The sequence below is a fragment of the Armigeres subalbatus genome, chromosome 3, assembly GCF_024139115.2.
Source record: "Armigeres subalbatus isolate Guangzhou_Male chromosome 3, GZ_Asu_2, whole genome shotgun sequence".
In the NCBI taxonomy this organism is placed as follows: domain Eukaryota; kingdom Metazoa; phylum Arthropoda; class Insecta; order Diptera; family Culicidae; genus Armigeres; species Armigeres subalbatus.
Window position 1 is genome coordinate 49614000 of NC_085141.1, and position 14961 is coordinate 49628960.

Consider the following 14961-nt stretch of genomic DNA (forward strand, 5'->3'; position numbering starts at 1 on the left):
TTTGGGATTGGTTTGGTTGGTTTGGATTGGTTTGGTTGGTTTGGATTGGTTTGGATTGGTTTGGGTTGGTTTGGTTTGATATGGTTGGATTTGGATTGGTTTGGATTGGTTTGGATTGGATTTGGATTGGTTTGGTTGGTTTGGTTTGGATTGGTTTGGATTGGTTTGGATTGGTTGGATTGGTTTGGATTGGTTTGGATTGGTTTGGATTGGTTTGGATTGGTTTGGATTGGTTTGGTTGGTTTGGTTGGTTTGGTTGGTTTGGATTGGTTTGGTTGGTTTGGATTGGTTTGGTTGGTTTGGATTGGTTTGGTTGGTTTGGATTGGTTTGGATTGGTTTGGTTGGTTTGGTTGGTTTGGATTGGTTTGGATTGGTTTGGATTGGTTTGGATTGGTTTGGATTGGTTTGGTTGGTTTGGATTGGTTTGGATTGGTTTGGATTGGTTTGGTTGGTTTGGATTGGTTTGGATTGGTTTGGATTGGTTAGGTTGGTTTGGATTGGTTTGGATTGGTTTGGATTGGTTTGGTTGGTTTGGATTGGTTTGGATTGGTTTGGATTGGTTTGGATTGGTTTGGATTGGTTTGGATTGGTTTGGATTGGTTTGGATTGGTTTGGATTGGTTTGGATTGGTTTGGATTGGTTTGGATTGGTTTGGATTGGTTTGGTTGGTTTGGATTGGTTTGGTTGGTTTGGATTGGTTTGGATTGGTTTGGATTGGTTTGGTTGGTTTAGTTGGTTTGGTTGGTTTGGTTGGTTGGATTGGTTTGGATTGGATTGGGATTGGTTTGGTTGGTTGGATTGGTTTGGATTGGTTTGGATTGGTTTGGATTGGTTTGGATTGGTTTGGATTGGTTTGGTTGGTTTGGTTGGTTTGGATTGGTTTGGTTTGATGTGGATTGGATATGGATTGGTTTGGATTGGTTTGGATTAGGTTTGGATTGGTTTGGATTGGTTTGGTTGGATTGGTTTGGTTGTATGTGGATTGGTTGGATTGGTTTGGATTGGTTTGGATTGGTTTGGATTGGTTTGGATTGGTTTGGATTGGTTTGGATTGGTTTGGATTGGTTTGGATTGGTTTGGTTGGTTTGGATTGGTTTGGATTGGTTTGGATTGGTTTGGATTGGTTTGGTTGGTTTGGATTGGTTTGGATTGGTTTGGTTGGTTTGGATTGGTTTGGATTGGTTTGGTTGGATTGGGATTGGTTTGGATTGGTTTGGATTGGTTTGGATTGGTTTGGATTGGTTTTGGATTGGTTTGGATTGGTTTGGATTGGTTTGGATTGGTTTGGATTGGACTTGGATTGGTTTGGATTGGTTTGGATTGGTTTGGATTGGTTTGGATTGGTTTGGATTGGTTTGGTTGGTTTGGTTGGTTTGGATTGGTTTGGATTGGTTTGGATTGGTTTGGATTGGTTTGGATTGGTTTGGATTGGTTTGGATTGGTTTGGGTTGGTTTGGATTGGTTTGGTTGGTTTGGATTGGTTTGGTTGGTTTGGATTGGTTTGGTTGGTTTGGATTGGTTTGGATTGGTTTGGATTGGTTTGGATTGGTTTGGATTGGTTTGGATTGGTTTGGTTGGTTTGGATTGGTTTGGATTGGTTTGGATTGGTTTGGATTGGTTTGGTTGGTTTGGATTGGTTTGGTTGGTTTGGATTGGTTTGGATTGGTTTGGATTGGTTTGGATTGGTTTGGATTGGTTTGGTTGGTTTGGATTGGTTTGGATTGGTTTGGATTGGTTTGGATTGGTTTGGATTGGTTTGGATTGGTTTGGATTGGTTTGGATTGGTTTGGATTGGTTTGGATTGGTTTGGATTGGTTTGGATTGGTTTGGATTGGTTTGGATTGGTTTGGTTGGTTTGGATTGGTTTGGATTGGTTTGGATTGGTTTGGATTGGTTTGGATTGGTTTGGATTGGTTTGGATTGGTTTGGTTGGTTTGGTTGGTTTGGATTGGTTTGGGTTGGTTTGGATTGGTTTGGTTGGTTTGGATTGGTTTGGATTGGTTTGGATTGGTTTGGATTGGTTTGGATTGGTTTGGATTGGTTTGGATTGGTTTGGATTGGTTTGGATTGGTTTGGATTGGTTTGGTTTGATGTGGATTGGATATAGATTGGTTTGGATTGGTTTGGATTGGTTTGGATTGGTTTGGATTGGTTTGGATTGTATATGGTTGGTTTGGATTGGTTTGGATTGGTTTGGATTGGTTTGGATTGGTTTTGGATTGCGTTTGGATTGGTTTGGATTGGTTTGGATTGGTTTGGATTGGTTTGGATTGGTTTGGATTGGTTTGGATTGGTTTGGATTGGTTTGGATTGGTTTGGTTGGTTTGGGATTGGATTGGTTTGGATTGGTTTGGATTGGTTTGGATTGGTTTGGATTGGTTTGGATTGGATTGGATTGGTTTGGATTGGTTTGGTTGGTTTGGATTGGTTTGGATTGGTTTGGATTGGTTTGGATTGGATTTGGATTGGTTTGGATTGGATTGGTTTGGTTTGGGATTGGTTTGGATTGGTTTGGATTGGTTTGGTTTGGTTTGGATTGGTTTGGATTGGTTTGGATTGGTTTGGTTGGTTTGGATTGGTTTGGATTGGTTTGGATTGGTTTGGATTGGTTTGGATTGGTTTGGTTGGTTTGGATTGGTTTGGATTGGTTTGGATTGGTTTGGTTGGTTTGGATTGGTTTGGATTGGTTTGGTTGGTTGGATTGGTTTGGTTGGATTTGGATTGGTTTGGGATTGGTTGGGTTGGTTTGGTTGGTTTGGATTGGTTTGGATTGGTTTGGATTGGTTTGGTTGGATTTGGATTGGATTTGGATTGGATTTGGATTGGATTTGGATTGGATTTGGATTGGATATGGATTGGATATGGATTGGATATGGATTGGATATGGATTGGATATGGATTGGATATGGATTGGATATGGATTGGATATGGATTGGATATGGATTGGATATGGATTGGATATGGATTGGATATGGATTGGATATGGATTGGATTTGGATTGGATTTGGATTGGATTTGGATTGGATTTGGATTGGATTTGGATTGAATTTGGATTGGATTTGAATTGGATTTGGATTGGATTAGATTTGGAATAAATGTGGATTGGTTTTAGATTCGATTTGGATTGGATTTTAATTAGATTTGGATTGAATTTGTTTTGGACATGGATTGGATTTGGATTGGGCTTGGATTGGATTTAGATTGGTTTTGGATTGGATTCTGATTGGATTTTGATTGGATTTGGATTGGATTTGAATTAAAATTGGATTGGATTTGGATTGGCTTTTGATTGGATTTTGATTTGGGTTTGGATTTGATTTGGATTGAAATTGGATTAGATTTGGATAGAATTTAGACTGGATACGAATATCAATATTGAAAAGTTACCTAAATAAACATTTCGTTATGTACTCAATTGGATCTGAAAATTGTCTCATCTCTAACAGGAGTCAAGCTTCTACAGATTTGGAAAATGCCATTTATAGACAATTTCAGCATAATATGTTTTAGTTAAAGTTTAGTTTTAGTATAAACTTCAAATCGAATACGCCAGCTTATGCAGCAACCAATTCGATGGCGATAAAATACGTTCACCAATTGGCGAATAAAAGTCGGCTTCCCAGCAAATACTAAAAGCCTAGAAAAAAATTCTTAAATTTATCTACCGTTACTTCTTGTTTCCTATGTACGACGTCAATGAAAGTATTGAATGTGAGCCACATGTTGCTTCTGTATCACTTCCTGCAACAGGCAACAGGTGTATAATTTCGACAAGCTAGACAAGTAGCAATTAAACTCCAATTGTTAATCGATTCTCCTGGGCGATGACTATGACTTCTCGAAAGAAAGCAAGAAATGAATTTGCAATGCTCATCATATATCCATGTTGCTACTATAACTAGAATAGGTCAGAAACAAAATTATGTTCAATTATTCTCAAGCAACATATCCCACTTGTGAACACAGAAAGTCTCTTTAACCCCAATTTAGCTGCAGTTTAGAACTTGAAATAGCCGCAAAAAGCAGGCACTCCAAAATTAGCTCAACCACTCGTGCCAGGTCTAATGCTAGCTGAAGTACAAACCCACCACCCCAAACATCCTGCTGGTGGTTGTACCCAGAAAGTGAATCATCACAGCAGCACATGCAGTTGGCCTCTGTTCCGCCCCAAGGCGATCGAAACTTCCGAAATGGGCACAAAATTTTCGTTTACCCCCGGTGTTGCTGAACATCGGTCCCTGCCGAGGAGCTCCGTGCATGGAAACACTTGCGTCCAGTGCGCTTCAACAACACGAAAGACGAGATGGGGTGTGGTTTACGAACCGGAAAAATCACTCGAGTGGATGGATATTCTGCTAGAGCTGACTACTGTGCGTTGAAGGGGGAGCTAGGTGTTCCGGCTAGCTCCTCCGACCGGGACCGGAGGAGAAGACCGAAAGTGGTATGCTTGCTCTCTTCCCAGCCCGAAATGTGATTATGGCCATTTGGCGACAACTGATGCGAAAGCGCTAGAGGTGAAGCTTTTGTTCGCCGCATTTGGCCCGTGCTGGCTGAATTCAACTGCACATGGCGCAGTCTGTCTACAGTTATACACTTTCCTCTGGTTTTTGCATGCTATTTCTATTCCAACCACGTGACGTCCAAGTGCCTCAAATGTCAATTTAATGCAAGAATAATTGTAATTAAATTAAACACTTATCTCTTCGTGCTCCCTGTTGAGGACATCATATTGTTTAAATACTTATTTTTTCCGGAATTTAAGATCGAGTTGTAGTACAAATTTGCTGAATGTTACCGTTTCCAATATATGGTGATACGGTCCGTATTTGGATCCAAAACATGCTTCCGAATATAAGGATTCAAACTCCTACGAATCGGTTTGTTCACTGTTCGGGTGTGTCACAGTGACCTGATCTATTTTGTAGCATCATCCGAATCTTTAGTGTAAAAGTGCATGTCGATTTCTGGAACAGATAAATTACAACTATCATCACAACTGGAGGAAAGAGAATTCCTATCTCACTTTAAAGGAAATAATCATGAAAAACAAATTTATTCAATACAAGCTGTCCCGTCATACTCCGTCTCGCCAAAAATTGATCTTTTTTTCAACATTTGTGTTTCATTTGTATAGGGACCCCCTTCTTTAGTGCGGGTATGGGTCTACAAACCATCATAGATATATTTCTAACTTTTCAAACCAACTACATGCCAAATTTGGTTCCATTTGCTTGATTAATTCTCGAGTTATGCAGAAATTTGTGTTTCATTTGTATGGAAGCTCCCTCTTCCAGAGAGGGGAGAGGTCTCGAAACATCTTAAGAGCATTCCTTGGTACTCTGTATACAAATTTTCACGCCGACCGGTTCAGCAGTTTCCGAGTTTATAAGGGTCAGACAGACAGAAATTCATTTTATGTATATAGATAAGGAGCTCCAGATAGACACCTTTACGTGGTGTGTTACGGGGTAAGATCTATCACGGTCACATTGCCAGCTACAGGCAAATCCTGACCCAACAAATACCTTCCCAATATCCAACTCCGTGATGGATGATCTACGATGAATTACATCCCCGCAACTTCGACGTCGTGGCGCTGCAGGAGATTTGCTGGACAGGACAGAAAGTGTGGAAAAGCGGGCATCGAGCGGCTACCTTCTACCAAAGCTGTGGCACCACCAATGAGCTGGGAACCGGCTTCATAGTGCTGGGTAAGATGCGCCAACGCGTGATTGGGTGGCAGCCAATCAACGCAAGGATGTGCAAGCTGAGGATTAAAGGCCGTTTCTTCAACTATAGCATCATCAACGTGCACTACCCAAACGAAGGGAGACCCGACGACGAGGAAGAAGCGTTCTACGCACAGCTGGAGCATACATACGATGGATTCCCACTGCGGGACGTCAAAATCGTCATCGGTGACATGAACGCACAGGTAGGAAAGGAGGAAATGTATAGACCGGTCATCGGACCGGATAGTCTACACACCGTATCGAATGACAACGGCCAACGATGCATAAACTTCGCAGCCTCCCGCGGAATGGTAGTCCGAAGCACCTTCTTTCCCCGCAAAAATATCCACAAGGCCACATGGAGATCACCTAACCAAGAAACGGAAAACCAAATCGACCACGTTCTAATCGACGGTAAATTCTTCTCCGACATCACGAACGTCCGCACTTACCGCAGTGCGAATATTGAATCCGACCACTACCTCGTTGCAGTATGCCTGCGCTCAAAACTCTCGACGGTGTACAACACGCGTCGAAGTCGGACGCCGCGGCTTAACATTGGGCGGCTACAAGATGGTAGACTAGCCCAAGAATACGCGCAGCAGCTGGAAGTGGCACTTCCAACGGAAGAGCAGCTAGGCGCAGCGTCTCTTGAAGATGGCTGGAGAGATATTCGATCCACCATTGGTAGCACCGCAACCGCTGCACTTGGCACGGTGCCCCCGGATCAGAGAAACGACTGGTATGACGGCGAATGTGAGCAGTTAGTGGAAGAGAAGAATGCAGCATGGGCGAGATTGCTGCAACACCGTACGAGGGCGAACGAGGCACGATATAAACAGGCGCGGAACAGACAAAACTCGATTTTCCGGAGGAAAAAGCGCCAGCAGGAAGATCGAGACCGTGAAGAAACGGAGCAACTGTACCGCGCTAATAACACACGAAAGTTCTATGAGAAGTTAAACCGTTCACGTAAGGGCCACGTGCCACAGCCTGATATGTGTAAGGACATAAACGGGAACCTTCTTACGAACGAGCGTGAGGTGATCCAAAGGTGGCGGCAGCACTACGAAGAACACCTGAATGGCGATGTGGCAGACGAAGATGGCGGTATGGTGATGGACCTGGGAGAACGCGCGCAGGACATAATTCTACCGGCTCCGGATCTCCAGGAAATCCAGGAGGAGATTGGCCGGCTGAAGAACAACAAACCCCTGGGGTTGACCAACTACCAGGAGAGCTATTTAAACACGGTGGTGAGGCACTGGCTAGAGCGCTGCACTGGGTCATTACCAATATTTGGGAGGAGGAAGTTTTGTCGCAGAAGTGGATGGAAGGTGTCGTGTGTCCCAACTACAAAAGGACGATAAGCTGGATTGTAGCAACTACCGCGCAATCACATTGCTGAACGCCGCCTACAAGGTACTCTCCCAAATTTTATGCCGTCGACTAGCACCAACTGCAAGGGAGTTCGTGGGGCAGTACCAGGCGGGTTTTATGGGCGAACGCTCCACCACGGACCAGGTGTTCGCCATTCGCCAAGTACTGCAGAAATGCCGCGAATACAACGTGCCCACACATCATCTATTCATCGACTTCAAAGCCGCATATGATACAATCGATCGGGACCAGCTATGGCAGCTAATGCACGAACACGGTTTTCCGGATAAACTGACACGGTTGATCAAAGCGACGATGGATCGGGTGATGTGCGTAGTTCGAGTTTCAGGGGCATTCTCGAGTCCCTTCGAAACCCGCAGAGGGTTACGGCAAGGTGATGGTCTTTCGTGTTTGCTATTCAACATCGCTTTGGAAGGTACGAAGAGCAGGGATTAACACGAGTGGTACAATTTTCAATAAGTCCGTCCAGCTATTTGGTTTCGCCGACGACATAGATATTATGGCACGTAACTTTGAGAAGATGGAGGAAGCCTACATCAGACTGAAGAGGGAAGCTAAGCGGATCGGACTAGTCATCAACACGTCGAAGACGAAGTACATGATAGGAAGAGGTTCAAGAGAAGACAATGTGAGCCACCCACCGCGAGTTTGCATCGGTGGTGACGAAATCGAGGTGGTAGAAGGGGGCAAGGTGGATCGATCAGGTGGAAGATGACTTGCGGACCCTCCGTAGACTGCGTGGTTGGCGACGTGTAGCCATGGACCGAGCCGAATGGAGAAGACTCTTATATACCGCACAGGCCACTTCGGCCTTAGTCTGATTAAATAATAATAATATCCAACTCCGTTGTACTTATGAGGGTGTCGCTGAGTCGAGAGCCTCTCTTCAAGTGTCACACCAACATTTCCTTCCCATCCCCTGGTTGCGGTACAGATAGGCGTAGTCAGGAATAGTAATCCTCGGGCTTTTGTAATTTTCGTCTTAGATTGAAATCAAGGACTTCACATACCTTGATTTCTGAGCAATATGGACAGAGATATCAAAATTAACATGAGTATTACTAGTCAAGGGCTGCAAAATGGTGGGTTGACATCAAGGAAGGAGCGCCCAACAGAGCTCTGGTCCACACAAGTCCCTATCTCACGCTTCCACGGGTCGTCCGATGACAAAAGACCGCCAGCTAAAGGTTGTGTACTTGGCTGGTAGTGCAGCCTGGGCACTGTTGTCCTTCTGACATCAGCTAAGGTACGAAGGTACGCCTCGAGCGTCTGTTCACCAGGAGGTGCGGCTCAAACAGCGTCTGCCTGGTACCCAGCGGCTGATTAAAGAAATGCTTTATCGCGTCAGCTATAGCTAAGGTGGCAGCCCCATCATCGCGATGTAGGTAACGCGACCCCGGTAAGGTAGCTTACTGAAGCCTCTCAAATACCACGAAAAATGGAGATAGAAGAAAAAGAGAACATTATATGACTATGATTGGAAACCAGATCCGGAGAACGTGAATTCCGAGCCGTGGACCCCACGACCAACACTGCATTCAAGTATAACATCTATCACAGCGGCGGCGGAAAAGCAGAGCATGGAGTTGGTTTCGTAGTGATGGGCAAGCAGATGAAGCGAGTGATGCGGTGGAAACCCATTAGCGAACGAATCTGTGTGTTGAGGATACGGGGCAAATTCTTCAATTACAGCCTAATCAACGTTTACACACCGACAAACGATAAATCCGACGACGCAAAGGACACGTTTTATGAATGTCTTGATAAAGCCTATGGAGAGTGCCCAAAGCAGGACGTGAAAATTGTTATCGGAGACGCTAACGCTCAGGTCGGTAGAGAGGACTTTTTAATCGGTATGGAGAGCCTTCACTCCGCTACCAATGACAACGGCCTACGGCTAGTAAATTTTGCTGCTGCCAGAGGGATGGCCATCAGTAGCACCTACTTTGCACGAAAGAACATCCGAAAGCACACTTGGAGACACCCAAATGGTGAAACTTGCAACCAGATAGATCATGTTCTGGTGGATGGGCGCCATTTCTCGGATGTTATCGATGTGCGGACATTCAGAGGTCCGAACATTGACTCTGATCACTACCTCGTTGTCAGTAAAATTCGATCACGGTTGTCAACTGTATCGAACGAAAGATCACAGCGAACGATGCGTTACAATATCCAGCTATTGTCGGCGGAAGGAGTATCGCAGGAAGAAAAAAGAGTACGAAGAACAAGTTATTAGTGAGGCGCAGGAAAAAATGGAGCAGAACGATATGCGGAGGTTTTATGAGTCTGTCAATGGCGTGCGTAGAAAGGTAAAACTGAAGTGGCTGCCAGGTGGAAGCAACACTTCGAGACTTTGTTGAATGGAGGAAGTGACGGTGAACAGAATAAATATTAGCGACGATGGACAAGCTGTGGAGTCACCTACACTAGATGAGGTTAAAAAAGCTGTTAAAGAGCTGAAAAACAATAACGCAGCTGGGAAGGATCAGCTCCCGGCTGAACTTCTCAAACATGGTAGTGAGCAGCTTTATGAAGTTCTGCACCATAGTATGTCGAAAATATGGGTAGACGAGGAAATGCCTGCTAGCTGCTTGGACGGTCTCATTTGCCCTCTCTTTAAGAAAGGGCACATACTGGAGTGCGCCAATTACCGAGCAATAACCCTCCTTAATTCGGCGTACAAAATTATGTCCCATATTCTGTTCAACAGATTGAGACCGCTTGAGCAGTCCTTCGTCGGCGAATACCAAGCAGGTTTTCGTGAGGGCCGATCAACGACGGATCAAATGTTTACTCTGAGACAAATTCTTGATAAATTCCGGGAGTACAACTTGCAGACACATCATCTGCAGTGAAACGGAATGAATTATGGCAAATTATGCTTGAACATGGTTTTCCGGCGAAACTGATACGGCTGATTCGTATAACGTTGGACGGATCGAAATCAAGTGTAAGGGTTGCGGATGAAATATCGACGTCAATTGTTACCTTAGATGGAATAAAGCAGGGTGATGCACTCTCGAATCTACTGTTCAATATAGCGCTCGAGGGAGCGATTAAGAGAGCTGGTGTGCAAAGAAGCGGTACCATTATCACAAAATCGCATATGCTCCTGGGATTTGCGGACGATATTGATATTATCGGAATTGATCGCCGTGCCGTGGAAGAGGCTTTTGTGCCTTTTAAGAGGGAGACAGCGAGGATTGGACTCACGATCAATACCAGCAAAACGAAGTATATGGTCGCTGGCAGTCAACGTGGGTTCATTAGTGGTGGTGGTAGCGAAATTGTGCTGGATGGTGAAAAATTTGAAGTGGTAGAAGAATTTGTGTATTTTGGAACATTAGTGACGTGCGATAATGCTGTTACCCGCGAGGTGAAAAGGCGTATTGCAGCTGCAAATAGGGCTTATTTCGGACTTCGTAACCAGCTTAAGTTCCGTAGTCTGCAAACGAAAACAAAACTCGCGCTGTATACTACCATACTATATGCCATGAGACATGGACGTTAAAGGAGGCTGATCGGAGAGCTCTCGGAGTGTTTGAGCGTAAGGTGCTACGGACAATACTCGGCGGAAAACAGGAGAACGGTATCTGGCGGCGTCGCATGAATCACGAATTGTACCAGGTGTATAAAGGGCTGGATATTATTAAGCTTATACAACACGGCAGACTACGGTGGGCTGGTCACGTTGTTTGTATGCCGGAAGAACGTCAAGCGAAGATAATATTTAGTAGAGAACCCGGAAGAGGCCGCAGGCTTCGTGGAAGGCCGCGTGCACGATGGCTTTTTGCAGTTGAAGAGAAATTGAGGGCGCTCAATGTTCAGGGCGACTGGAAGCGATTTTTCCCAGGATCGAGTCCAGTGGAGAAGGATACTCCATTCGGCGTAGGTTCATCGAAAAGCTGTAGCCCATCAAGTATCAAGTAAGTATTACTAGTCAAATCAACGATGTCTAACGTACAATGCTTCATCATTTATTTTCATATTTTTGTATATTTGTTTCCTCACCTTTTCATATTTATATATTTTATATTAATTTAATTTCATAATTTCATTATTTCATATTTTCATGTACTCATATTGTCAAATTTTCATATTTAATATCTTCATTTTTTTATGATTTTATAATTTCATAATGTTGTATTCTTATAGGGGAGGCTTGGTAGACTTGATCCCCTTTTCTGGTTTCCGATGTATCACAGCCAAAAATAAATAAACATACGCGATTTCCACACAGACTCTCTAAAAAATATAGTATTTAACTTTACTGATGTATGACAGTCCTTAAATTATTGTTGTTATTGATACACAATCGATTTTTTGGAGTGCTGTCAAAAATCAACTTTTTAAATTCTTCGGAGACGAGCCAGCCTCGGGCTGCAAGTCTCCTAAATAAAGACAAAAAAAAAACTTTTTAAATTTTCGGGGAAATTGATCCCTCTTCAAGAACTTGCTTTGATAAAATTAGAAATACGCAGAATTTTCGAATTGCTGTGCGTATACATGAACGATTTTTGTTATTGATTTCGACAGCACATGCAATTTTAAAATTTGGGGAGGCTTGATCCCCTTTTTATGATATCTACGCAATAAATAATTTTTCCTGCCAACCCTTCATCAAATCTGTCAAATCTACACAAAATTAGAAGCCAGAGAACAGATTTATATTTTTTTCAATTTTTTCGCCAAATTTTTGTATGGGTGACTAATGTCCCCATATTGAGGCAATAACTTCAAATTCGAATATCCTAAAACTTTGATGGAATGTTGACATTTTCATCAGTACAAATCATTAAGCACATCTATGGCTTTGTGTTGTGAAAAAACGAAAGCATTTGGTCATTGTTATGAAAAGTTATTCAAATTTTGCGTGCCAAATAAAAAAATCTTTAGGAAGGTCAAAACATACAAACCGCCCTGCAGAATAAATAAGGTTGTCAATCCAAAAAATAACTCACCACATAAAGGTCATTAGTCTAGAGGATCTATACTAAAAAATACGCTAGAAAAAAACTACTTTAGTTCCCGATAAAACAGGGGGTGATCAAGTCTCCCCGGGGATCAAGTCTACCCACCTTCCCCTAAACGTTACATAGAATGACAAGCAGTGGAAAAAATGCATCTTGAACATACCTTCGGAAAACCCGGAACATCTACGATGGCCAAGGAACAATCTTAGGTTTTGCAAGGGGGCAGTATATTAGAAAAGCGTTTGGTTCTGATGGTCCTGATTTTATCAAAATCAGATTATTGTACGCAAAGTTATGATGATTTGAATTTCGACATAATTTTACCTATCTCAACCTTTTTGTCTAACCCCTGTAAAAGTGTTGTGGGCAGCAGGGTCTATATCCAAGGGCTTGATGATCCCTCCCCAGGCCATCTGCGAGTTGTGGGGCTTGCCTAGGATGTGGTGGGGTTTGACAGTGGGCCCTGTTAAATTCCTATAAAAAGCTGCATGTATCTGCAAGTAGGCCCCACCAAAGCGAACATGTGTCGCTCAAAGCGCACAAGCCCAAGTCCTGGTGTCAGGTGGGACACAAAACAGACCTGACACGACGGCCCTCCGATGAGACAGGAGGTTGGCGCAGGCCTGGAAAACCAATAATTACGAACAATATAAGAGATAAGATAATACGACTCGATATAATCGGCAAAGACCTACGCGACGAATAAAGTATCGCGATTGGAAGCTTGGAATATTGAACTGCAAGTCACGAGGTTTCGCAGGTTGCGACAGGAAAACTTCGACGTCGTGGCGCTGCAGAAGATTTGCTGGACAGGACAGAAAGTGTGGAAAAGCGGGCATCGAGCGGCTACCTTCAACCAAAGCTGTGGCACCACCGGCTTCATAGTGCTGGATAAGATGCGCCAACGTGTGATTGGGTGGCAGCCAATCAACGCAAGGATGTGCAAGCTGAGGATAAAAGACCATTTCTTCAACTATTTATCAACATCATCAACATGCACTGCCCACACGAAGGGAGACCCGACGACGAGAACGAAGCGTTCTACGCACAGCTGGAGCAGACATACGATCATCGGCGACATGAACGCTCAGGCAGGAAGGGAGGAAATGTATAGGCTGGTCATCGGACCGGATAGTCTGCACACCGTATCAAATGATAACGGCCAACGATGCATAAACTTCGCAGCCTCCCGCGGAATGGTTGTCACGAACATACGCACTTACCGCAGTGCGAATATTGAATCCGACCACTACCTCGTTGCAGTATGCCTGCGCTCAAAACTCTCGACGGTATACAACACGCGTCGACGTCTAGCCCAAGGATACGCGCAGCAGCTGGAAGTGGCACTCCCAACGGAAGATCAGCTAGGCGCAGCGTCTCTTGAAGATGGCTGGTAGCAGCCATTGGTAGCACCGCAACCGCTGCACTTGCACTTGACACGGTGCCCCCGGATCAGAGAAACGACTGGTATGACGGCGAATGTGAACAGTTAGTGGAAGAGAAGAATGCAGCATGGGCGAGATTGCTGCAACACCGCACGAGGGCGAACGAGGCACGATATAAAGAAGCGCGGAACAGACAAAACTCGATTTTCCGGAGGAAAGAGCGCCAGCAGGAAGATCGAGACCGTGAAGATACGGAGCAACTGTATCGCGCTAATAACTCACGAAAGTTCTATGAGAAGTTGAACCGTTCACGTAAGGGTCTCGTGCCACAGACCGATATGAGTAAGGACATAAACGGGAAAGAGCGTGAGGTGATCCAATGGTGGCGGCAGCACTACGAAGAACACCTGAATGGCGATGTGGCAGATGAAGATGGCGGTATGGTGATGAACCTGGGAGAACGCGTGCACGACGTAATTTTACCGGCTCCGGATCTCCAGGAGATCCAGGAGGAGATTGGCCGGCTGAATAACAACAAAACCCCCTGGGGTTGACCAACTACCAGGAGAACTATTTAAACACGGTGGTGAGGCACTGGCTAGAGCGCTGCACTGGGTCATTATCAAGATTTGGGAGGAGGAAGTTTTGACGCAGGAGTGGATGAAAGGTGTCGTGTTTATCGTTTTACCGTTTGTGTCGTTTTACTGTAAAACGTTGTAGTCAGATAGACTTATTGAAAATATACATGGCACTAAAAACGTGAAAAAATTAATGAAATATTTGTATAAATGCTCAAAACCATTCCATGAAACATAAAATTACTCAAACTGAGTTTTTATTATTGTGCGCAGAAATAGGAACCATATGGCAATTTACAAATCAATTACAGTATCCCCCCGCTTATCCGGACCTCGCTAGTCCGACGACTCGTTAGTCCGGATCTCGCTAATTCGGAATTTCCAGGATTAAAAAGTATCAACACCCATTTAAACACATTATGCTGTCAGTTTTCAAATTTGTGCTGTGATTTTGTTTTGATTCATTTGTATGGATTTGACAGTCGGATTAACGAGAGAAACCCCGATAGTCCGGCCATACATTTGTCGGATCAGCGGGGGTATACTGTAATAGGATATGTTCTTGGTAAATTTAATTCAAATTTTCATGATTCATAGATTTCCGCAGATTATAGTTACACATTTACATTACATTATAGTTACACATTATACATACAGATATTTATAAATTTTCAGGATTTTCGGCTTTCAGTCACATGAAAATGTTGATAATTTCAAATCATTGCCAACGTTTCGATCCGGGGGTTGGCAATGATTTGAAATTATCAACATTTTCATGTGATTGAAAACCGAAAATCCTGAAAATTAACAACTAATCCCGTCGAAATCCCCCAAAAAAAGATATTTATCTTGTATCTTGTAATCTTGTAATATCAACGCACCCTCTGA